The sequence below is a fragment of the Equus asinus genome, chromosome 2, assembly GCF_041296235.1.
Source record: "Equus asinus isolate D_3611 breed Donkey chromosome 2, EquAss-T2T_v2, whole genome shotgun sequence".
Lineage (NCBI taxonomy): Eukaryota > Metazoa > Chordata > Mammalia > Perissodactyla > Equidae > Equus > Equus asinus.
The window spans coordinates 90,088,126-90,114,645 of NC_091791.1; the positions used below are offsets into that span (position 1 = coordinate 90,088,126).

Sequence of the window (26,520 nt, forward strand, 5' to 3'; positions counted from 1 at the left end):
AGTTTCGGGGTAATTTGTTGGGCGGCAATAGATAACATTTACTGCTGTAACGGTCATTATGAAAAATTTGCAGAAATAAAATATGCCCAATCACTGTAAGTTACTGCACAATCAACCAAAAGAAAGAGTCTGGAAAGCACAGTCAAGGCCAAGTACAACAAGAAAAGTATAAGGAAAAGAGTCACAATGCCCAAAGAACTGGATAACATAACTAACGTCTTTCTTTCAAAGGGGTAACCAAAAGCATGCTCTTTGTTGTTACATTGTCTCAAGAAGAAGCTCATTTTTTGTGGGGGAAAAATTGTCCCCAGCCCCACACTCTACACTGTCACATTCGCCCTTTGAAACGACGGAGTCCATGAAGCTGACCCCAGTTCTGTGTTCCAGGTAAAGGAACTTTTCATCCAACAGCCTGGCGAACTTAAGAGCCTGAACTCTGATGTCAGCCTGCTGGCTTCAAGCAGCAGCCGCAGGATTAACCTGCTATGTGACTTGGGGAGTCACTCAGGCCGTCCAGGTCTCAGTTCCCGCAGCACAAAACAGGGATGATGTCACTAACCCAGACGAGTCAGGACCTCACAACTCAGGATTAAACAGTCAATAAATAATAAACGTCAGTTGTTTTGTTATTAATAATATACATACTGATGACTGTCTCTTTACTTGTCCCGTCGTATTAACCGTTTCTATAATCATGATATAGCAAAACAGTAACTTTATTTTGCAACGATTCTTGAAACTGAGTATTTTATAATTCTAATATCTGAAAATAAAGAATATTTTTAAGAGACTCCTAGAATATGTCATCAGAATTTTTATGTTAAAATTTAAAATATCTAATCTTGCAATTATTAAAGATGTAAGAAAAAGCAGAGATTTGAAATGATGCCTGATCAAAATTTTAAAATGATGCTGGTATTTAAAGCTATTATTAACTAGTTCAAATAGGCATGCAAATAAATTCACCTTCCTTTGCTATATACTCAGATTGGTGCAGCTTCTTCTTCTGGAAAATAACACTAAGGCAAAATGACTCAATAAAATACAAATAATTTCTTTTTAAATAAAAAATCTGAAACCTTCACAAACAGCAAGAAAGCTGAACCAATAGTTCAATCAGAATGAAAAAACAGGAAAAGGCTGAAGTCAGCTGGAAAAACAGACTAAAGTCATTCTTTCCTCTTCCCGTTAAGCCCCCCGCCCTTAATTTTTACTTTCTAGTAGCGAGGTTTGGAATTTTCAGCGGGCTGGCCAGCTGCCGACGCCACAGAGGAGTAAGGAGAGAGGCGGCCAGGCCTCCGCGGCAGCCCAGGCGCCGGGCCTGACAAGCTTTCTGAGAAGCTCTGGACTCACTCGCAGACTCTCTGGCTCCACAGCCATTGTTTGCGCGGCTGCTTCGTCCTTATCCAGGGCTGGGATTAGCATAAGAAGATTGTCTTTTCCCTTAACAAGCAACTCATCCATTCCGTCTCCATTTCTAACCTCTGCCCCCGTCAGTCCCTAAGCTAATACAGACACAGAGAGCGGAGCAACGCCACTCACGGTCATTTCTCTATCAGTGTGGAAAACAATCTCACCCAAATCTAAACATGAACCCTTCAGAAAATAACATGCCTAAATAAACAGTTTTGTGAGTGTATCTATGGTAATGCACAGGAATCTCACCAAAAAGCCTGCCTTGGAGTCCCTGCTGGGAGAATTGGGACAACGGGTGAGACATTCATAATCAGGTCTTTTGGAAAGTGTGAAAAAAGAGCAAAGAAAACCAACCATCTAGCTAAATTCTGACCTCCCACAGGGATGGGGAGCTCGGCTTATAAAGACATTTCTAATTGCCATGTCTTCATCACCTTGAGGTCACTAATTTCATCACTGTCCCCGAAACTACTTTCTGACTAGATTTTACCTTGGCCCAATGTTCAACTATTCATTCAAAAATTTATTGAAAATTATTTATTCACTTTTCTTCTGTGCCAAGATACTATTCTCCCCAACACAAGTATAACTTCTTCCAGGAAGAGAGAGGCAAGGCAAACTAGTAAGGCTTTATCTATACGGTTGATGCATTCATATGTTTTATACCCCTCACTCGGGCCTCAGTAGTAGATGCACAATAAATGTTTCTTGGTTTATGAAGTATTTTAAAAAAACAGGAGATAACCTATTTTCAAAACACCACTCAACTTTGTACTACAAATTCCCTAACCTAGTTTCTCCAAAGCCTTTTTGCTTAATTGTATTAAACAAAAAAACCCTCACCAATAATTAGTCCTAGATTATGCTACGCTGTACACCATCTTTGGCACGTCTACGCTCAGAAGAGATTCTTAACACCAGCTGTTAACTGAGGGGGGGTCTGGGTGTTACTCTTCTGTCTCTCCTCTGGAATAGGCACAAACGACCAAAAAACAGGTGAAGTGCATCAGTGGTTGCAGAAACGCCTAGGAGGGAACAGAGTTCCATCATCCCTCTACACGTATTCGGGCAATGGGAAACAATACTGTGTTTCTGTACAGTATTTTTATAGAGATAAAACCAGTGTAACGTGGTAGTGAACAGCTCAGGGCCTAGCACAAGGCAGACCTAGCTCTTCTGTGCAGATTAAATGAGAGAAGCTCATATATGGCATTTAATGGCAACTATATGTTAGCACACCACCACCTTCAAAATTTGCAAGTGAGTTTTACATGCATCACACCAGCTGTATGACCCTCACGGTAAATCAAGTACTCCTTCTTTTACAGAGAAAAGACAGCTTCAGGGAGCTCCAACAACTTGCTGAATTTCATTTAGCTGGTAACTTGAAGGACAAACTAAAACCCACATCTTGTAACCCCGAGCGCAGTGTTCTATCCAGTAAGTTACACGAATAAGTACATCGAGAGGGAAACAGGAAGTCATTTTTTACTGAGCCACGTACGATTTTATTTGATCTTCACAACTCTGCAAGGAAAACGAGAAGCTCAGCAAAGTCAAGAAATTTGCCCAAGTTCACACAACCAGTAAGTGGCAAGTCTGCTGCTGACAAAGCCCAAATCCCATCATTACTGAACGGTCAGGAAGCGCACAGCAGGTAGCGAGAAAAAACAGAAGTTTCTGTGCCCCTTATTACACTATTGCTCTTCAGAAAGATAAATAAATAAATAAAATAAAAACTCTGCTTTGTGACGCTGAGCTGGGACACTGCTAACAACACGTCTTTTACCAGCTGGCTCCCTGATAGCTTTGCCAACAGGGGAATGAGAGAAAGCTGGAGGAGGGGAGGAGGGACTCCCTTCCTCCTGATCTTGTTTGCTATTCCTGTCAGTCACTTCAATAACATCCTCTGCCCCGGCAGTAGCAGGAGGTTCCCGTTTCCAGCTACCTTCCACACCCTCAGAAGCAGTCCCACGGCCCTGTTCAGACCTGGTGGTTCCTGCACCTCAGGGTCTGAGTGCAACTCCTCAGGACCCGGCTCTGCGCCCCCTCCAAAGGGCCTGGGCACTCTCTCCAGGCTCCCAGGTTCTGAAACCTCAGCTTCCCAGCGGTGCTATCTGCTTCCCACAATCACTATTTCTGCTGAATCCCAGTGTTCCCTTAGCTTTTTCAATCCTCTAACACCTGTGTAGTCAATTCCCTACACCAAATTCTCTCCGTTCAAATAACCAGCGTGGTTTGAGCTTTCCTGACTGGGCCCGAATCGATACAAACACAAATACTTTCAGAAAATACATCTGAGAGTAACAGACTGACTACACACACACCACACACACATTTTTGTATGTATTCACCTCACCACAGAGGAAACAATGGTATGTCTAACATTTCCTAAATGCTTATACAGTGTGTTAAAATATATATTCAGAGCGTCTTCTAAGATATTCTGACTTGAGGAATGAATTCTTCTAGACTCAGCATATTTCAATTTCACTCTTTCTCACCACAAATTTTAACCTATCAAAGCCGGTTGGACTTTCTATTCTAACCTATGTGACCCAAGTCTCAAAATACTTGGAAGAGTACCAACATTCGGCTATCAGAACAAATTTCTCTTTTCCTTAAGCAATACAAGACTTTTTTTTTTTAGGAAGGTTATCCCTGAGCTAACTGCTGCCAATCCTCCTCTTTTTGCTGAGAAAGACTGGCCCTGAGCTAACATCCATGCCCATCTTCCTCCACTTTATATGTGGGACGCCTACCACAGCATGGTGTGCCAAGCGCTGCCATGTCCACACCCGGGATCCGAACCAGTGAACCCCGGGCTGCCAAAGTGGAACGTGTGCACTGAACTGCTGCGCCACTGGGCCGGCACCGAGCAATACAACACTTAATCAAAGACTTTCTGGGTTAACTCAGTAAATCTCTGTGGCCAAAACTTTAATTCAAATGCTAAACCAATCTTTAAGGAGAATATATCTAAATTCTAGAACTAAAAAAAAAATCAAAGCATAACTTCAAAAATAACAAAAAACAAACCTATATTCCACTCAGGAAACCAAATCAAAATGTATCTGTATTTATGCCCTTGATTTGAAAGAACACCCTTTCAAAAACAGTCAGAATTTTTGCAAGTCTGTCCCTCTCTAAGGAGATCTGGAAATACGTAGGTGGCTCCTTCATTGGAACCAGGACTGGAGTGTGACAGGACATGCAGTGCAGGGAGAAAACAGAAAATGCAATGCAACATGCAGGGACAATCCCTCAGAACAAAGAATTGTCTCGACCAGATGCCGATGGTGCTCTCCTTGGTGAGAAACACCGACTCTCTCGACTAGAATGACTGACTATCAGATTCCGTCATGATCTGAAGGCTCCGCTGTGGTAGCAGATGTTCAAGCAGCAAGAGCATTAGGCCTCTAAAAGGAAAAATTATCTTGATCAAACTAATGTCTGAACATAATTCTACTTTTACTTTACTTTTCTTTCTTCTCACTTGACCACTTTAAAAAGGAATCATGTTCTTGCTGTGTTAATCATAGCGCTTGCACAACGCAAAAGCAATTTAAAAATCAACCACTTCTCTCTACTTTTTCTTGACTTGCAATTTCTTAAAAGTTCAGAGCACACAGGTTTCCCTGAAGCTCCAGGAGTAGAGGCTCTGTGCCAGGCTAAGCCAATCAGCATGCCCTATCCTCTGCCACAACGGAAAATTCAGGGGTGAGCTGTCTAATACAGTCTCAAGACCTTGGCTGGGCCTGCAGAAACAAAGTCACTCTTTCAGATTGAATATGAATAAGAAAACAGCAGCCCAAGAGGCTGCTGGCAGCAATGCTGGGAGCAGGAGGGGAACCAGAAGGCAGAGCCCCATCAACGAGCTGCTCAAGCTACCTTCCTGAAGCCTGAATTACTTATGGACTTTTCAGTTAACAGCCAATAAATTCCCTTTATTTTTTAGGTCAGAGAGTCAGGTTTTCTGTTACAACAAAAACATTCAGCTGATAGGAAGATTAAGGGGAAAGGCACACTTGAGTACTCTGGGTTAGAGTAGTATAAAATTAGTAATTCTGAATAAAGCCAAATATCTTAGGAAAGACACTTGATAAGACATATGCAAAAAAACCACAGGCTGGTATAAAAAAGAGTTACTTTCAAGATAGCTCAAATAGTATAAAACTTTACTTAGTAATGCGACCAGCTGCTATATGCTTTATTACTCCTGTCTTTCTCTTCTTACCCCCAAAATCTGCTAGACTTTCAGTCTTTCTCATCTCAGCTAACAGTCTCTCTACTCTTCTGGTTTCCCAGGCCTAAAATCTTGGTGTCATTCTTGAGCACTCCTTCCTTCCTTCTCGTATTCCACAGCCTATCTGTTAGCAAATCCTATTGGTTCTACCTTCATAATATACCCCGAACCCAGGCACTTCTCACTACCTCCACTGCTCTCTCTCTGGTCCAAGAAACTAACATCTCTTGCCGGGATTACTGCAATGGCCTCCTAACTGGTCTTCTTGCCTCTACGCTGGCCCACCCATGATACCTGCTCAACAGCCTCAAAGCAGTGTGATAAAAAGCACATGAGATCAAAGGGAACAAAAGAAAAAACAAACAAGTGGGAGCTCGTCAGACTAAAGAGCTTCTGCAAGGCAAAAGAAACTAGGATCAAAACAAAGAGACAACTCACCAACTGGGAGAAAATACTTGCAAATCATATATCTGACAAGGGGTTAATCTCCATAATACATAAGGAACTCACACAACTGAACAATAAAAAAAAAAAACAGCCTGATCAAAAAATGGGCAGAGGAGATGAACACACATTTTCCAAAGATACACAGATATGGCCAACAAACACAAGAAAAGATGTTCAACATCACTAATCATCAGGGAAACACAAATCAAAACTACACTAAGATACCACCTAGCACCCACTAAAGTGGCTATAATCACTAAGACTGAAAATAATGAATGTTGGAGAGGGTGTGGAGAGAAGGGAACCCTCCTACACTGCTGGTGGGAATGCAAGCTGGTGCAGCCACTATGGAAAACAGTATGGAGATTCCTCAAAAAACTAAAAATAGAACTACCATACGACCCAGCTACCCCATTACTGGGTATCTACACAAACAACTTGAAATCAACGATCCACAGTAACATATGCACCCCTGTGTTCATTGCAGCACTATTCACAATAGCCAAGACATGGAAGCAACCCAAGTGCCCATCCACCGATGATTGGATAAAGAAGATGTGGTATATATACACAGTGGAATACTACTCAGCCAGAAAAAAGACAAATTCATCCCATTTGCAGCAACATGGAAGGACCTGGAGGGAATTATGCTAAACGAAATAAGCCAGACTGAGAAAGACAAACACCAGATAATTTCACTCATATGTGGAATGTGAACAAACACACGGACAAAGAAAACAGTTCAGTGGTTACCAGGGGTAGGGGGGTGGGGGGTGGGCACAGGGGGTGAAGGGCAGCACCTTTGTGGTAACAGTCAAGAAACAATATACAACTGAAATCTCACATTGATATAAACTATTATGAACTGAATAAAAAAAAAGAAAGAAAGAAAAAAAGCATGTGAGATCACACCCCACCTCTGTTCAAAACCCTCCAGTGGCTCCCGACTCAGAGCACAGGCTTAAGTCCACAATGCCTACAAGGCTCCAACTCCTGCCCGGCAGCCGCACCAGCCTCCTAGTTCCTTACCCGCATGCGTGGCCTGCTACAGGGCCTTTGCATCTGCAGGTCCCTCCGCCTCTGCCATTCCTCCCCAAGACGCCTGTATGACTTGCCACCTCACCTCTTCCGAGAGCTCACTCAGTTACCCCTTATAGACAGTGTTCTCACTCACCCTATCTAAAACTGTCATCCCATCCCCATCCCTGGCACTCCTGTCCTTCTTCCATGATTTTTTTTTTCTTTTTTAGCGCTTGTCATCCTGTAACTTGATAAATAATTTATTATTTATTTTGTTTACTGCCTGCCACCTGCTCCAGAATGTATGCTCCGTAAGGGCAGGGGTGTCAGTCTGTTTTTTTCACTCTGTATTTCTAGCACTTAGAACGGTGCTTGGCACACAGTTTATTTACTAAATAAATATTTGCTGAGGGGATGACTGAATATGGCAGAAGGAATTAAAACATCACGCCAATTCCTTTTACTTTCATATACAAGAGAGACTTTCCCAAAAGGGCTGTGCTGTCGATAAACCATTCCACTGCCTTATCTCCACATGACTGAAATGATACAGAAACCACACCACTTCCTTCTGTAACTACGAGCCCTGAGTTGTGTCAAGATCCAGTGAGGAAAATTTTCCACTGTTTTTGCTGCATATACTCAAGTTTGACATATAAATTAAAAGATCTTAAGAAAGGCTTATATAAGTAAACATCATTTCCCAAGATCTAAAATACTGCTTAAGGCAAACAATGGCTCGGTGTTATACTCTGACAGTACCTCGTAGTTACAGCAAGTTAAGTAATTGTGGAAATAGTCGCAGACAAAAAGAAAATACAGTCCTTTCCTTGGTGCAAACAATGTGGTCTGACAAAGGGAGCTTCATAGCACCACCTACACTCAACCACAATCTTGCACTCAGCAGACCAGCGAGCGTTCAGAGGTAATATTCATATTTAAATTGTAAGTCACCAAAGGCCCTGAATAAGACGAGAGAGTGTTAAAATCAGATTGTTAGAAACTCCTCTCTGACAAGCATGAAGCACCATCTACAGGAGACGAAACCTTGCAAACCTGTAGGTCTAAGAGCGAAGCCCTCAAGATCACACATCCCGGCTTCTGCAGGCGAAGCACGTGGGAACGCAGGGAGAGCTCACCTCCTTGTGAATGAAACATCCACGCTTCACTCTCTTTCTTCCGTCAGCACATCTCTTCAGACTCAGATGTGCTGGTGTAGAGGGTTTCCATGAAGTTCTGTGGCATGGGATGGACTGCACATTCCCTTGTCCTTTCTTTCTTTTTAGTATCACTCTTTCAGCCCTGAGACATCTAGTTTAGCTACTTATCAACTGATATTCTTATGTTACCGAAAGGATTGTAAGGAACGTAGTCTTAGCGTCAGGAGACCTGAGATTCTGTTCAAATGCTGCCTTAACTGGCTAGCCCAATCTTGGCCAACTCACTTTTCTCTCTGGGCCTTAGTTTCCTCATCTTTAAAATAAACGACAGAATGAAGTCTTCCCCTCTCACATCCTCTGAGTCCATGAACTACACTCCCTGACACAGTGCTTCCAAGACTTCACCTATCACTTAGGTGCTGAGTAACGCAAGGCAAATCCCACTGACACCCGCCTGCTCTCTCCAAGGGAACCGCTGCTCTGAATGCGGTGTTTAACACTCTCGTCCTTATATGCTCTTTCTACATGTAGTACGCATCCCAAACAATACATAGCACTGCTTTGCACAGTGTTAAATTTTCTATGGATGTATAAAAATTGTATTGTTCTATATGCGTCTTTTTATAATGTGCTTATTTTTCACTCAACGTTCTAAGTTATTTCCATGGTAGATACACATAGTTCCTTTTAATTCATTTTCTCTGTTACATAGTGCTCCATCCTATGAATATCTTACAGCTGTATTTATCCATTCTCCTGTTGAGGGACCTTTTAGGTTGTTTCCGTATTTTGGTATTATAAGCAACTGCTGCAATAAAACTTGAAAAGATGCTTTTGTCACTGTTGTCTGGGCAAAAATCTGTAGTACAGATTCACAGAAGTGGGATTCTGGGTCTAATGATAGTTTTGGTAGACATGTTGGCAATCCTCATTGGGATTTTCCACTTCCAAATGCACAATACTGAAAAACGATAATTTTTAAATACTCTTGAAGGACAAAGAGTAAACTTTCATACATGGAAAGATATACTGCACTACGTATAGAAAGTCTCAATATCATGTATGTCAATTCATCCCAAGTTAATTACAAATTTAATGATACTCTTTATCACTTTAAAGTTCCCTTCTGGGGCTGGCCCGGTGGCATAGTGGTTAAGTTGGCACGCTCCGCTTCGTGGCCCGGGGTTTGCAGGTTTGGATCCTGGGTGTGGACCTAGCAGCGCTTGTCAAGCCATGCTGTGGCGGCATCCTACATAAAAAAGAGGAAGACTGGCACAGATGTTAGCTTGGCAACAATCTTCCTCAAGCAAAAAGAGGAAGACTGGGGGCCACCCTGGTGGTGTGGCAGTTAAGTTTGCACATTCTGCTTCAGCGGCCCGGGGTTTACCGGTTCAGATCCCGGTTGCAGACCTATGCACAGCTTGTCAAGCCATGCTGTGACAGGCGTCTCATATATAGAGGAAGATGGGCACGCATGTTAGCTCAGGGCTAATCTTCCTCAAAAAAAAAAAAAAGATTGGCAACAGATGTTAGCTTAGGACCAATCTTCCTCACACACACACAAAAATTCCCTTCTATTCTTAGCTTGCCAAAAGTTTTCATCATAAATGGTGTTGAATTTCATCAAGTGCTTTTTCTCCATCTATTGACATGATCACAACATTTTCTTCCTTCAATGTGTTAATACATAAATTAACTAGTAATAATCCATATTAAGAGCTTTCTTAAAGAGTAAACCATTTGTGGTAGTTTCTAAATATGTTCATAAATTCTTTCATATCCTTCTTTTCAAGAGGGGGAACCTAATAACCTTGAGTGTGGGCTAGACTGAGTAACTCCCTTCTAACAGAAGAACGTGGAAGTGACACAGTAGGACTTGTGAGGTTAGGTCTTAAAGGGCAACACAGCTTTCTCCCGGCTCTTTCTTGGATCATGCACTCTGGGGAAAGCCAGCCACCATGGTGTGAGGACATTAAAGGAGTCTGTGGAGAGGCCCAGGGTGAGCACTGAGGCCTCTGCCAACAGCCGTGAGAGTGCACCATCTTGGAAGTGGGTCCTCCCGACGTCAAGCCTTAGAGAAAGCAGCCCCTGCTGACAGCCTAACTACAATCTCACGAGAGATCCCGAGCCAGAACCACTCAGTCAACTGCTCCTGAATTTCTGTAAATTAGCTTAAGTTTTTGTTGTTTTAAGTCCTTCAGTTTTGGGATAAACTGTTATACAGCAATAATTAACACACTATCCTTGTATTCCCGGGATAAATTCAATTTTGTCATTATTGAATGATAAATAGTTTGATCTCTGTCCCTGGTTTCTGGGAGGGAACCTCTAAATTCTTGGAATCTCCTGGGTAACAGGAGCATCTTTGTTATTCACGAGCCTCATGGGTCATACCTGAGTTTATGCTAAGGGATGACCCAGGATGGAGTCTGGTCACCTGAAGACCAACCATGTGATTAGAGGGCTGGGGCTCAGAGCCAGCCAGAACTTCAGGGAGAGGATACGGCTGAAGACTGAGTTCAAATACATGACCAATTATTCGATCACGCCTACATAATGGAGCCCCAATAAAAACTCTACGCCCTGCTCAGATGAGCTGCCTGGCTGGTGAACGTATCTATGTGCTGGCAGGATGACGCACCCCGATTCTAGGGGGAGAGGGCACGGAAGCTCCGTATTTGGAACCCTCCCAGGCCTCACCCTATGTGTCTCTCACTCTGTCTCTTTTTTTTTTTTGCTGAGAAAGATTAGCCCTGACGTAATGTCTGTTGCCAATTTTTTTTTTTTAAATCTCCCCAAAGCCACAGCACATAGCTGTATATTCTAGCTGTAAGTCCTTCTAGTTCTTCTATGTCAACCACCACCACCACAACATGGCTACTGACAGACGAATGGTGTGGTCTTGTGCCCGGGAACCGAACCTGGGCTGCCCAAGCAGAGCACGCTGAACTTTACCCAGCAGGCCCTCAGGACTGGCTCACCCTATGTGTCTCTTTTATTTGGATGGTCTCAGTCTTATCCTTTATAATGAAACTACCATTGTAAGTATACCACTTTCTTGAGTTCTATGAGTAATTTTAGTGAACTGTCAAATCTGAGGAGGCTGTGGGAATCCTCCTGGATTTGCAGTCAGTGAGCCAGAAGCGCAGTGCCCTAGGGACCCCCAAACGGGCGACTGGCGTCTGAACTAAGGGCAGTCTTGTTGGGGACTATGCCCTTAAACCTGTGGAGAGTGACGCTAACTCTGGGTACCTTGTGTCAGAACTGTACTGCAGTAATGTAGACACGATTTTGTTTAAATACACCACTGCTAATATTTTGTTAGGTTTTGCATCTATGTTCATAAGTAAGACTGATCTATAATTTTTTCTCCTATCATCTATATCTGGTTTTGGTATCAAGGTTATACTAGCCACACAGAATAAGCTGAGGCACTTTCCTTATTTTGCTATTTTCTGGAATAGTCTGTGGAAATGCAGACATATCTACCACTTGAGTAGGTTGACAGAACTCGCCGTTAAAATCATTTGTGCCAAAGGCTCATCTGTAAGACTATGGGATGGAGCAGATCTTCCTACAAATTAAATCTCTCTAATAATTACAGAAATATCCAAGTTTCCTATTAAGTCAGAGGCGATTTTATTAAGTTACATTTTTTACAAAATTGTTTTATTTAAACTGTAAAATTTATCAGCATAAAGTTATTTGAGGTATTCTTTTATTTAAAAAAAAACCTCGTCTATATCTGAAGTTATGTCCCCCTTTACATTTCCAGTACTATTTGTGCTTTCCAGATCTTTCTTGATCAACTGTTCATATGGTTTATTTTATCAGCCTTTTCAAGAAATCAACTTTGTTTTGTTAATCCTCTCCACTGTACCTTAAAAAAATTTTTTCCATTAATTTCAAGTCCCAGTTCTTATCACTGATCACTCTAGACACTTGGATGTTTCTCTGCGTGCCTCAGTCTTCTCATCTGTAAAGTGAGAGTGATCACAGTACCCACCTCTCGGGGTTGTAAAGAGTAAACGAGACAATCCCTGTAAAGCGGGACACGGGTTTGGGACACAGTGAGTGCTCCACAAGTGTTACCTTTTATCGTTATCATCCAGTTTACTGGAATTTATTCTGTTGTTCTTTTCCTACCTTAAATTAGATGCTTAGCTTATTTTTTAAATTTTTTAATATGAGCACATAAGGCTACAATGTGTCACACAAGTTTTAATATGTTCTAATTTTCTTTATTGTTTAGTTCTAGATGTTTTCTGATTTACAGTAGCATTTTATTTTTGACCTGTGGGATTTGCAGAAGTAGGTTTTTAAATTTCTAAACGTGGGTTTGTATATACTGTTTGTTATTCATTTTTAACTTAAGTGCTTTTGTTGACGGAAAATATGGTTGATATGATTATTTAGAACGTCTTAGAAGTTGCTGGACAGTCTGGTAAATGGTCACTTTTAATAAAATGCTAACTTCTAAAACCAAACCTAACTTCCAAAACCAAATGACCCTGTCATGCTCTCTGCTTAAAAATCTATGAATATTCTCATTGCATAGGACGGAATTAACAGGACATAAAAGACTGTTATGATGTGGCTCTGCTGGGCTTTCTAGCACCATCCTCCCCACTCCGCACCCTTACACTGCTCCAGCCATCCCGAGACCAGGTGGCTCCTCTCTGGACAGGCATTCCCTCCCAGACCTTCCTTTCTCTGCACATCCTCTGTGCACTTCCTTAGAGTTTTCACCAGGTTAACCATAATTCATTCTTGCAGACTTGTTCCATGAGTCTCCTCTGTCAGCAATCCCTGATCCCTACTCATCAGGGAGAGCGAGGTGTCCCACCGGCACTTCTAGTGTACTCAGAACGTGCACCTAGGGGCTTCACAGCTCCTGACGAGCATTCATTCAAAAACCATTTATTAATTACTTGGGACATGCTCCACACTGGTGACATCACAGTAAACGAACAGAAATGATGCCTCCTCTTTTTTTTTTTTTTTTTAAGATTTTATTTTTTCCTTTTTCTCCCCAAAGCCCCCCAATACATAGTTGTATATTCTTCGTTGTGGGTCCTTCTAGTTGTAGCATGTGGGACACTGCCTCAGCGTGGTTTGATGAGCAGTGCCATGTCCGTGCCCAGGATTCGAACCAACGAAACACTGGGCCGCCTGCAGCGGAGTGCACAGACTTAACCACTCGGCCACGGGGCCAGCCCCATGATGCCTCCTCTTTTAATGCTTATCTCGTCAGGTGGTTTTTTGACTTATCTTGCAGCACTTGTCATCGTCATCTCCATCTTCCAGCACATTACTAACCAAAGCAATAAATGTTCAATAAATGAATGCAAGGAATAAAAGATATTAATATCTTGAGGGAAACATAATCAGGGAGTTAAACCAACTATAAAATCACATAATATACTCTAATAGCTCTTTATAAGTATACTGACATCTAAAAATGCATCTCCAACCCTTAGAGTTACAGCCAGTTACCACTAACCCAACAATGACCATCCAAGTACTAGCTCAGGAGCTTTGCTCCTGTAACCACAGCCCTCTGGTGGTTTCCACATGTCAGAGGAAAGAACTTTAGATCCAAGTCATGAAATACAGAACTTTAGTATACTTGGGTATACTCAAAAGCCCTCTTCCGAAAATATTTCTGGCTTATTCCATATTTTGAATGATCTTAGCTCTAAGTTTATCAGCTTTTTCTTATAATACTGTTTTTTATACTATGAAATAAGAAATCTAATATGTTCTACATACTTTACATATATTAACCCATTTAATCCTTGTACTAATTTTATGAGGCAAGTATTCTCATTATGCATACTTTTGTAAGAATAAATCTGAAAATCAAGAAGCAGTGCAGGATTTTTTTTTGAGGCGGGGGGAGATTAGCTCTGAGCTAACGTCTGCTGACAGTCCTCCTCTTTTTGCTGAGGAAGACTGGCCCTGAGCTAACATCCGTGCCCATCTTCCTCTACCTTATATGTGGGATGCCTGCCACAGGATGGCCTGACAAGCGGTGCCATGTCCACACCCGGGATCCGAACCAGCAAACCCTGGGCTGCCAAAGTGGAACGTGCGCACCTAACCACTGCACCACAGGGCCGGCCCAGTGCAGGGTTTTTTTTTTTTTTTTTTTTTATTAATGTTATGATAGATTACAACCTTGTGGGATTTCTTTTAGTGATGACAACCAGCTATCACTCTGAAGGGCCAGTGACAGAGTGGACTTACGGAACAGGAGGTGATCTGAGTCATAACAGGGGTGGACTACAGCAGACCCTTGTGGTGCTCCGATACACCTCCCTCAGCCTACCTTTCCTCCTTATACCTAGGGTGGACTGTTGCACGCCGTGGCCCACAGCATCCGCCATCAAGTGTGAGCCAAAGCACTGCTCTGTTCTGCTCTTCGGGCTTTTCTCCAAACCTAAAGAAGATGCTCAGTGTATGTAGGCACAACCACACAAACGCTAGAGTTAAAGCCCCAAGAGCAACCCCCAATTAACAAAAAAGCAGAAGTCAGCGGCTAAATAGCCCAAGCTCCCTGTCCTCTGGCGGGACAACACTGAGGTACACTCAGAGTTCCCAGGGGACTGAACTCCAGCTGCCTGGAGTGATAACCAGCTCACTAACACACTTTCTGCTCCTGTACTCTCTTTTTTGTCTCATTTTCCCATCCTCTCATTTCGGCTTCTTTGGATCACCTTCCAAATAAACTACCCAGCCCTAAGTCCTTTGCTCAGGCTCTGCTTTCAAAGGAACCCTAGTAAGAGGTGGTGCAGTCAGGACTCAAACTGAAGCAAGCTGGCTCCACTGTCTAGGCTTTTAACACGAGTGTGCTGCCTCTTTAAAACAGCAGACCGTGGTAGAGTACCCGACGGGATGCGAAACCAAAGTTAGAAGCAGTGAACAAGTGTAGACACAGCCACGTGGGGAGATCTTAACTCTCTAGTGTTGAAGAAAACAGTGGAAAAAAAGGGCAGAATATCTGTAGCAAAACCTAATTAAGTCAACGAACACACACACACGCACCAGCATCACTGTCTGTTCTGTAAGGATACATCCATTTAAAGACACACACCAAACAAATTAGAGTGCTCTCCTCCAGCAGGAGGAAAGGAAAACGGAGTGGACATCAACAAAGGAGATAAAATAAATCAATTGAGGGGCCTTACATAAACTGAAGGTATGATTAACTCAAGTTTCTGAACCACAGTCCAAAACAGAGAAAATAAAGGGAAACACATTGTCACTAAAAGTCAGTATTACTTGTCATGAATAGGAGGTTATGTCAAATAAACACATAACTATGAAATTTTTAAGACTTCACCTGTGTACCACCTGAAATCATTCTGAATACTACTTGTAGTACACACTCCACGCTTTGGGAAACAGTGTTGTGACTATTCTGAGTTAAAAATGATAGAGGGGATCATAAAATATACATATATATATATATAATATGTGATAGAAATTTTTTTTCCTTTTTCTCCCCAAAGCCCCCCTGTACATAGTTGTATATTTTTAGTTGTGGGTCTTTCTAGCTGTGGCATGTGGGACGCCGCCTCAGTATGGCCCAACGAGCGGCACCATGTCCGTGCCCAGGATCCAAACCAGCGAAACCCTGGGTGGCGAAGCAGAGAGCGCAAACCCAACCACTCGGTCACGGGGCCGACCGCTAATACAAATATTAATTCAAGAACTTTAGATTTATGTTAAAGAGAGGAAACAACTTGATAATAGTTCAATAACAAAGACTTTTCTTAATGTAAATGCTTTTTTCCTCAATAACGTAATGTTTTCCAGTTTTGCACAATGAATAATTACAAAACAAATAGTGACTACTTTATTTTCAATATACAGTGTCGGAATATTTCTAAATACTGCAAAGTCCTAAATGACTCATCAATTAAGAGTTGAAAAGAACTTTAATAAAAGCATCGAAACTAGCTAGTTTTATTCTGAGGTAACTTACCACATCACCATACGGTAGTTCTCTGAGGACATTACCATACTAACGCTTGTTTGTTAATGTGGAACTATCAAATTCTGCTTAATGAACTTCTTCACAGCCCCCTATCGTGTAGCAGGAATTCTATTACAACAAGATCAATCTTCAGTAAGAGTGTCAGAATTATACCTGTAGAAATACTTCAAACATTCTTAAATTTTACTAAATCTTATACAGCATTTAAAATTATAGCAAAAGGGATAAAAATGAACAGGATAGTATTTCTTTCTTTAAAAATTGCTCTTCTAAAAGAGGCAATATTTTGCTTTTCTCATAATATCTCCTTTTCGATATGCTGAGGATTGAAAATGATGTACAAAAATATTTACTGTATGTAAACAAAGGAAGAGACCAACAATACAGCAGAACCTCAATTTTAATGTTTCTTTAAACTCAGAAAACGCGGCTCCAACTGAATTTGAAGAATTACTTATGCTTGCTACTAAGGATGCCCAACATCATCCCTACCACGCAGACAAAGAATGCAAGCATCATCAGCGCTTTCCGACATCCAGTCACAAATCAGTACTGTCTCTTCCTTCACAACGCCTTTCCAATGAGTCTTTCTTTTCTATTTCCACCGTTTCCACTCTGACTAAACTGTCATCACCTCATGCCCAAGCTCTCCTCCAACCTTCTGAGCTCCCTGACACCTCACTCCATTTCTCTAATGATGGATGCTCACACACTACTGCTAGAGTGAGCTCCCTAAAATATAATTTTCTTTAGGCCACACTCCCTACTTTCTCCAAGACCTCTACCACACTCCTACAGAAATATTCATTTTCCATCAGTTGGCTTTTCCAGAAATATCTTTGAATTCTTTCTTTACCTATTCAAATTATTCTCATCTTTCAAAGCCCAGCTTGACTAACCGCTCCCACGTTCCATCCTGCTCTCAGAGCTGTGGATCCTGATGAAGTAATAATGTGCTCACTCCTTTGGCTTTCATCACTTTCCCCTGGCAATGCTGGTTATCATTCCTCGGATTACTCATATACGTAACTTGCTGATATGGCTTCAAACAGAGGATGGCGACCATGTTCTTCATTTTCTGATTCCTCCTTTATGACTCGTCTGTTATAGTTTAACAGGGACCAAAAAAAAGTAATATCCCATAGAACAAAAATAAGTGCTCTGGGGCCCAAACTAAGAAGGAACATATTCTTAGAGTCACAGAATATAGATCAGAAAGGATCTCAGGGATGAAGTGGTACTTGAGATGTGCTTTCACAAGCTGATAGGCCTTTTACAAGCAAGAAAAAAGGAAAAAGAATGCCAGGAGAAAAGAACAGCATGACTAGAGGGGAGAGAAAATAGAGGACGATTTCAAATCGGTGGTTGAAAAGTATCATACACTTAGGGGTACAGGAGAAGAAAATTAAATATTTGCCAAATAACCAGTGCTTAAAGGTTTTCATCATTTCACGTAAGTTGATTTCTACCTTCATCAAGAGTATCCTAATCATCTCTCTGCTTTTCATATCTCCCCCTTCCAAACTATCACTCATCACCGCTAGATTAATTTAAACAAAACACAATTTTGATCCAAAACACCTGTTAAAATTTTTCAGTGACTGCCAAACACTCACAAAATAAAGTCTAAACTCCTTAACACGGCTTTCAGAGACCTTCACAAGCAAGACCTCCTCCAGCCTCATCCCTCAAACCGTCGCCCACATGCTGAATTCAAACCACACAAAACGATTCCTTCTTTTGTATACTCTACACATTGCAAGCTTCCCCTGCTTAAGCTGGGCTCTGTGCATGAAATTCACTTGCCTCTCAAATTCCAGTCAACAATCTACTCATCCTTCAAGACTCCACTCAGATGTCATTTTCTATGTGCAGCCTCCCTGACAAGTCTCTCCTCTGACCATGCTGCTGGAGTCTTTCCAGGTGATGCCAATACACCTTTTCAATACAGCACTTTTCTTTTTTTTTAAGATTTTTTTTTCCTTTTTCTCCCCAAAGCCCCCCCGGTACATAGTTGTGTATTTTTAGTTGTGGGTCCTTCTAGTTGTGGCATGTGGGACACTGCCTCAGCATGGCCTGATGAGTGGTGCCATGTCTGTGTCCAGGATTCGAACCAGCAAAACCCTGGGCCGCCAAAGCAGAGCGTGTGAACTTAACCACTCAGGCACGGGGCCGGCCCCACAGCACTTTTCAAATTGCACTTAAGTTAACTGTTTGCATACTCATCTCTAAACAGACTATTCTTTGAGAGCTAAGCAAGGAAGATTAGTAATAAATAAATACTTTTCACTCTTGAAGAGGTTCAACATTTATAAGGAGAGGAAAACATATTAGAACTACTTACGAACTCATAAGGAAAGTGATTAAAGAAACTAAAGAAACTAAAATAAAGTCACAGCAGTGACACAGGGCTATTTTCAATTGTTAAGAAATCAGTTTTCATATTGTTCTAATTACTTTCTTAAAAGACTTTTCCTTACCTCAGAGATGTGGCTAGATAAAACTGTACTTCCAATTTTCTCCAAACAGCTTTGATCTATGCTTCCATCTCATGAATTCCAACACAGTATTAAACTGATGCATATTTTCATAAATCTGTTCAGGAAAAAAAGAATTTATTTATGACTGAAAGAACTTTCATTTGTCAAAATAACAAATGTAGAAGTAATACTAAAAATTTAATGTGTAAAACTATACATTTGCAAAGTAAAGTCAAGGAAAAGTTCTACAGTACGTTAGAAACCTATCATTTTACCATTTTCCCAACCTCTGCCCAAAGAAGTTTCCCATTTTGAGTATTTTCAACTTTACAAAGGTAACAGGAGTTCTGATGAAAAAATTACTTATGTAAAATTTCTGTATTAGCTTAGACTTTCTAAAAAAAATCACATCTTAAATTGAAAAAACAGGAACAGCAAGAAGCAGCACTAAAATACACAATTCTATAATATTAAGATTCCTACTTAGGTAACGAGATTCGACCACCCAGCTGGTATCCCTATTTCCACTGTTTATCACAAAGTCTCAGCAAGCAGATTTAATTTCAGCTGAACTTCTGCCTAGAATACCAGGAACTGTGAGGGTCAAGAACTAACTGCTTGGTCTAAGTCCACGGGATGGGCTTCCACTATGTTACCACTGCCTTAGCACCCTCCTGCCTTAAGAGACAATGTTCGTCAACCTAAAAGACGGAAATCAGTAAAATTTTTTATTTATTTAAAGACAGGTGTGCTATTTACTTAGAGATCTTAAAAACAATTTCATTGAATGTATCTTTTAACTGAAAGTTCAACAGCAAAATATTCTGTTTCAGATTAAAAGGGAAAATTTTTAAGCTGTAAGAACATTACCGATGCCCACTGCAAGGTCAAAATGCCTTTGTCTTCAAGTCCATTTAGAAGTATCATTTGTATCACACTGAGGTTTAGTCGTCTTGGCAATAACGACTAAATTCACGTAAACTGGGGCAACCTGAAACGGTCTAGCATATCAGATAGCAGCCTTTCTTAAAGACAAGAGTCTCCACTCAGCAGACAGGCTGCCAGAGGACGATGCTAAATCTTTCATGGTCCAACTAAAGACAGACCGGCCCTGAAAGCAATGAGCAGGCTTTGTGCGCACTGAGGAGTCCCTAACAGTCTTCTCAAGGCACTAGTTACCTACAACTTAACCAGGTCCCTTACCTTTTTCAGGGTACTCATATGACTATAAAACTCTCAGACTATCACTCAGAGAAACGAGGGAGGGCCCAAATGGACACTTGGTATGTAAGGTTTTTTTCCTGAGACGTTCACCGTGCTAAACAATTTGTCTTATTTCCTAAATGAAAAAATAAATGCACTGTGTTTCCATTTTAAAAACTGCATAAAAACTTTCCTTCAAAGCCATTCTTTGGCAACAACTCCATTCTTTCTAAGGATGTGTGTGGAAGAAGAGAGGGGAAGCAATCACTATATTAAACAAAGCTCAGATTAACCCATTCTCATGAAGGTTAAAACAGTCAATCAAAGTGACTATGTTTAAAAATATATGGCCTGATTCTAATTCTATCAGAGATTTCCAATGGATCAGATAATAAATAAAATTAACACGTAAACCACTTACTAGCCATTGCTTATTACAGCACTATTTATTACAACACTGTTTCTTTGATGTGAAAAAGAAGTTTCAAGCTTTAGGCTAAATCTGAAGTTCATAAAAAAGGAAAATACACAATCAAAGGAATCTTCAAATATCTTCAAGAATCTTCCAAGTCCAAGATCCTGGATCATCTATCCTCCCCTCCATTCTCTCACATACACAAACACATGACAAAACATAAACTTCAGAAGATCTTTTCTCAAGATTGAATTTAAGACGGGCTAAGGAAAACCAAGTAAAATTTGACCTCATTACTAAGACGTAAATAAAAGACAATCAAAGGACAGGGTATGCCTTAAGAACAGGTCTGCTAATCAGTTTTTACACACTAGAAATTGTGTGAATAAAATGAAGCTTTTCCTAACCCTTGCCATACAGTGCCACAGTCCTAGAAGCAGAGATCTAGAAATATGTACACGTACAGAAATAGGATTTACACAGGCAAAATGTTTCCAATAACTTTCTTTTTTTAAAGATTGGCACCTGAGCTAACAACTGTTGCCAATCTTTTTTTTCCTCCCCAAATCTCCCCAGTATATAGCTGTATATTTTTTCAGTTGTGGGTCCTTCTAGTTGCAGCATGTGGGATGCCGCCTCAACATGGCCTGACGAACCATGCCATGTCCACACCCAGGATCCGAACCAGTGAAACCCTGGGCTGCCCGACGCAGAGCACACGAACTTAACCACTGGGCCACAGGGCCGGCCTCCTCCAATAACTTTAATCACTTAACTTACAAGGCACTTTACCACAGGCTTTCAGCATTATGAACTTGCGTTTAACAACTACGAGGGATCCAGTCAAAACCAACCACTAAACAAGTAGAAGGAATAATATTTTCACCAAAGATTTTTGTACCTGAAATTAGCAAGCCTGTTAGTTCCAGAAAAAACATTAAGGAAAAGGTACTTCTTTTAAAACACATCAGAACTTCTTAAGGACTCAAAATAAATAAAAATCAAACCTTTCCAGATATATTCTAATATTTTGCAATTCAAAGTTAACATGAGAATTTCCTCAAAGTTAGTATTTGCAAACAAGTGTGAAAAGTTCATTTTAACCCCACATTGCCTTTACAAAATATTTTTTCTGCCATCAAAATGAACACATCCCTCTGGGTTTTCAAAATTATAAAGTGGTTAAATCTTAAACCACCGGGGTCCTTTAAAGATCACTAACCATACAGAACCCATCAGTGACAAACATCAATTGTAGATATTATAGTTATCTTTAACTCTGAGGTATCAGAATGTCACCCATTAACTCCTCTATCAGTCAGACTTGCTTTGTAGAAAAGAACAGCATTAATATGCCTTTGATAAACATAATGAGTCTCAGACAAAATTTAAGATTACCTTTGAGTCTATACCAGATCTCAAAAAGTAGGGATTTCCTGGTATTCACAAACTCAGCGATACTGACTGTACATTTTTTCTTTCCATCGCTCTTAATCCCCTCTTCCTCATCTTCATCCCTCCTCTCTTAGCACCCACAAAAAGCACCTCAGGTACTGGACAAACACTGCCGTAAACACTGTAGCTGCATTCATATAACCAATTAAAAAAACCAAAACCAAATTACAAAATAACATTTTACGAAACATTTCAGTTGGGCTCTTAAAGGTATTACGTTAAAACCTTCGGTACATCAAACGGAAAATTCAAACATTACGCTTCAGAAAAACATAATAAAGTTTCAGCTGTAAGTAACTCAAATGAACAGCATAATTTAGGTTGGTCTATCACGTACTTCTATAATAAAGCATGTAACCACATAAGACAGAAAGGGAGGGTCAACTTATGAACAGGCTGTGTTCTAAATGTTTCAAATGCTCATTTATAAAATGAAAATAAGCTTCACTTTGAAACTCAGATGCCTTTTCTCATAAAACCAAAGATATAAACGGTGGTATTAAACGCATAACACAAATGAGCTCTAGTGTACAATTCTGTCACAGCACTCTTCTGCTTAAGCACATTTCCATACCAAACTGTATGTTTCTTTACTCATTGCTGTATCCTAGAATCTAGCAAAGTTGACGACAGAGTAGCATTCCAACAAATATAAGCTGGTCTGAATTACTGAAGAGCAACAACTCACTGATATGAAACTGAGTTGTCCAGAAAACCTTAGCTATTTGAACTCCAGCAGAGAACCAAAAGGCAGGGGGGGAAAGCTTCTTCCAAAACAGACGTGAGAAAAAGATGCTTCACACTGAGGTTAGAAAGCTTTGGTCTAAGCCAACTGCGGCAATTTCCATTCCCCTCACCAATGAGTGGTTTAGCAAGAAGCACGTGATGCAATTCTGGCCAGTAAGACAAGAGACGAAGTTTGCTGGGGAGCTTCTGGGAAAGGTTTTCCTGACTGATGAAAAAAACACACTCAGGTAAAAAACACGCTTTTTTTTTCTTCAGGCAACTCTGGGTTTGAACTTGTCAAGCAGAACTATGACAGCCATCTAAGGACCATGAAGAAGGGAGCTAGCCTAAGAGGACAACCCTACAGATAAAGAAGCAAAGCATTAAAAAATGGAAAGAACCTAGGTCCTTGGTGATCTTGTTATGCTCGAATGAATTAATCCTAGAACCATTTTATTAACCTGGATCTTTTTATTACGTTATATTAAATCCTTTTACTGGTTAAGCAGTTTTCAATTACCAAAAGTAACCCAGTGGATACAGTGATTTTGGAACATATACACCATTTATTTCCATGAATTGAACTTATCTATATCATGATAACTCTCCTAAATTTATATCTCAATATACATCCTTCCTTTGAACTAGATATATATTTCCAAACTACATATTTATTCCAGTGGCACATCAAAAGGACAATATTAATGTAAGAGCCATCATCTACCAGCACAAAGATTGTTGATACACCCATATTCACTTCTCTGGCTAATGGCAGCACCATCTACGCAACTGTCAAAGTTGGAAATTTTGGGGTCACTAGTGCCAGCTCCCTCCACTTCACTTACTGTATTTCGGCAGCTACTAAATGCTTCCCACTCTAACTCTGAAATATCCTAAAAATCTGCCTCCCTCATCTCTACACACATCTAGTGCTGGTTCTCATCTTTCATGTAGCCCACCTCCATTCTTTCTTCTTTCCCTGTACCCATGTTTCTAAAATACAACCGTGTTGCATGAAAAGATTATAAACATCCTAAGTCATTAGGAAAATATAATTAAAAGTACATTGAGATACCACTAGAATGGCCACAATCGAAAAGACGGACAATACCAAGTGTTGCTAAGGACATGGAAAAACTAGAAATCTCACATATTGCTGAAAACTGATGCCACTTTGGACCACAGTTCAGCAACTTTTTAAAAACTTACATACAAGCATAAACTCACCATATGATCCAAAATTCCCTCTATAGGAACCTACGCAAGAGAAATGAAAACATGTCCATAAAGAAGACTTATACAAATGTTCTCAGCAGCATTCATAATAGCCAAAAACCGGAGAAAATTCAAACGTTCATGTACTGGTGAATGAACAAAGTGTGGCATGACCATACAATGGAATACTATCAGGTAATAAAAAGGAACAAAACACTGGTGTGTGTTACAATACGAACGCACCTCAAAAACATGCTAATAAGTAAAAGAAGCCAGATGCAAAATACTACATACTGCATGATTCTATGTATATGAAATGTTCAGAAAAGGTAAATTTTGAGGTAGAAAGCAAAGCCATGGTTGCCTAGAGCAAGGATGGAACTGGGAAATTTTGGGTGGTGATGGAAATGTTTTATAAGATTCGCAGGACAACTCTAATAATGTACTGAAAATAAAAAAACACAAGTGTGGTTTAAAATTTTCAGTCATTTCTGATTATGTACAAAATGAAGTCCAAATTCTTTAGGAGGGCACTGATTGCTATACAGTCATGTGTTGCTTAACGATGGGGACATGTTCTAAGAAAGGCATCACTAGGCGATTTCATCATGCAAACATCATATATCTGTATGGCCACAAACCTACATGGTCTAGCCTACTACACACCTAGGCTATATGGTACTAACCCTATGGGACCACCATTGTGCATGCGGTCCATCACTGACCAAAACATTGTTATGCAGCACATGCCTACAATCTGCTTTCAGTCTATTTAACCTGCTTTATCTTCCACTACAATCGCTGCCAAAAAGCTTCCTGCGGCCATGTTAAACTATCTGCTATTTCCTAAATATGCGAAGCTATTTAATGCTTCCACCTTTCTTCAAACTTGCTATTCTAATTCAAAAATCAAAATATTCTTATCCTTCTTTTGCCAAGTGAACTTCCATTTGTCCTCACAAAGATCTGTCTCAAATATCTCCTCGTTTGTGCACTCCTCCCCACTCCCTACATAGCTACTTGTTCCACAGGAGTCTAGTAATAACACACTGTAGCATCTGTCACACTGAATTATGATGATCTATTTATAGGTCTATGTTCTTTATTAAGATAACCCCTGAGAACAGACAGCAACAGCATTTTACTAATGCTGTGTCCCTTTGTTTTAAGCACAGTCCAGTAACTAGCACATAGAAAGTAATCTACATATTTTTGAATAAGTGACTGATTTTTGACAGTGAAGAAAAAAATCCAAAAGTAGGTAAGATGAGCTCTGCACCACAAAGATACCTGTATAAGGATGGTTATTGTCAACGTTATGTAAGAAAGAAAAACAGGAAGTCACCCAATGTCACCTAAGTGTTTATCAGTGTGGGATCAGCTAAATAGCCACACTGAACACCATAAGTACTATCATTAAAAAGAATGAAATACATCTTATCTATTTGTACTGACATGGAAAGATATCCCAAATATCCTTAAGTAAAAAAATTATAAAATGTCACTTCATTATTGGGGAAAAACCACAACTATACACGCATTATAGGAGTCGGTGTGTGTGCGCGCACGTGTGCCCAACATGTGTGAGGAAGTTGAAGGTCTGACAGGACGCACACCACTGTTCTGAGTGTAGGCAAAAAGGTGGAAACAACCTAAATGTCCATCAACTGATGAATGGATAAATAAAAGGGGGTATACCAATCCAATGGAATATTATTCATCCATAAAAATAAATGAAGCCATAAAAAGAACCAATCCCGATATGACATGGATGAACCTTGAAAATATCATGCTAAGTGAAAGAAGCCAGGCACAAAAGGCCACATACTGTATGATTCCATTTACATGAAAAATCCAGAATATGAAATTCCATAGAGACAGAAAATAAATACTGGGGGTGGAGGGTGGGAATAGAGAAAGACATCAAAAGGATGACCCATAATAGAAAAAAGTGGATAGACTGGACTTTATCAAAATTTAAAGTGACTGATCTACAAAGGACCCTGTTAATAAGATGAAAACACAAGGTACAAACTGGGAAAATACATTTGCAGACCATATAGGTGACAAAGGACATCTGGAATATATAATGAAATCTTAAAACTCAACATTAAAAAAAACTTCCCCTAGAATTTTTTTCCAGGTGAAGTGGGCAAAAAATATGAAGAGAGATTTCATTAAAGAAGACATCTGGGTCGCAAATAAGCCCGTGAAAAGGTGGTCAACAACACTAGCCATCAGGGAAACGCATAGTAAGACGGTGCTGAGGTACCCACACACACCTATTAGAAGAGCTCAAATAAACAACAGTGACAATACCAAGTGCTGGCAAGAACATGAAGAAATGTGATCTCTCCTAGCTCACCGGAGAGAATGTAAAATGGCACAGTCACTTTGGAAAATGGTTTGGAAGTTTCTTTAAAAACTAAATATACACTTACACGTAACCAATTGCTCTCCTGGGCACCTCTCCCAAAGAAATGAACATGCATAGTCACATCGGCTTTATTTTTAATAGTCAAAAACTGGAAAAAATAAAACGTCCTTCGAAAGGTGAGCAGTTACACTATGGTGCACCCGTACCAGGGCATCCCGCTCAGCAATAAGGAGGAAGGAACTACTGATCCACACAACGACTTGGACGGATCTCAAAGGATTAGGTTGGATGAAAAAAAAGGTCACATACTATATGATTCCATTTATAAACCACTCTCAAAATGACAAAATCATAGAGA

General features: G+C 40.4%; 1 protein-coding gene across 2 annotated transcripts in view; it reads right to left on the bottom strand.

Moving 5' to 3' along the window:
- Window positions 1-26,520, bottom strand: part of BMPR1A (bone morphogenetic protein receptor type 1A) — a 137,573-nt gene that overhangs the window by 44,392 nt on the left and 66,661 nt on the right. Inside the window, exon 2 of one of the 2 annotated variants that reach the window (XM_044759872.2) lies at window positions 18,772-18,886. The exons of the other annotated variant lie outside the window; for it this stretch is intronic. The gene's annotated coding sequence lies outside the window, so the exon portion shown is untranslated. The remainder of the gene's footprint in view (window positions 1-18,771; window positions 18,887-26,520) is intronic. 2 annotated transcript variants of the gene reach the window in all.